Genomic DNA, 803 nt, shown 5'->3' on the forward strand with positions numbered 1-803 from the left:
TCTCCAGAACGCCCGGGAGCAGAGCGAGCGGGGGAAAAGCGTACAGACGAAGCCTCGGCCACGTCTGCACCATGGCATCCAGCCCCAGTGGAGCTGGATGCGTGAGGGAGAACCAGAGCAGACAGTGTGTCATTTCCTGCGACGCAAATAGATCCACTTCCGCCTGACTGAACTCCCTCCAGAGGAGCTACACCACCTCGGGGTGGAGCCTCCATCCCCCAGGCCTCAGCCCCTGTCTTGGCAGGATGTCTGCTCCCTGATAGAGGTACCCAGGGATGTAGACTGCTCTGAGTGAGAGGAGCTTCCCCTGAGCCCACAGGAGGATACGGTGCTCCAGCCTGTTAAGCGGGGCAGACCCCCCTGTCGGTTGATGTAGGAGACCATATATATATATATATATATATATATATATACACTGTATATATATATCATATAATTTTGTATTTTGATTTAGTTTTTTCCAGTACAAATATCTGAACATTAACAAATAAAGATACATTTTCTTGACAATTCAATTCATGTCATCTTTTAATAGTGCTTTTTACAATTGTTTCAATATGATTTTTTCAAAGAAGCTTCACAGTAATAAACATAGAAAATAACTGAATCATCAGATGTGTATAATAATCATCAAACTTAATAAAATATGAGACAAATTCAAATTCTCTGTAACGTGTAATGTCTTGTGTGACACAACTTGAACTCTCAAGAAAATGTATCTTAATTTCAAAATGTTTAGCTATCTGTATTGGAAAAGAAAGAACAATGCAAAGTAAGACCGCCCCCCCCCCCCTGCAAACCTT

Source organism: Sinocyclocheilus anshuiensis, unplaced genomic scaffold, assembly GCF_001515605.1.
Source record: "Sinocyclocheilus anshuiensis isolate Anshui unplaced genomic scaffold, SAMN03320099.WGS_v1.1 scaffold355, whole genome shotgun sequence".
Taxonomy (NCBI): Eukaryota; Metazoa; Chordata; class Actinopteri; order Cypriniformes; family Cyprinidae; genus Sinocyclocheilus; species Sinocyclocheilus anshuiensis.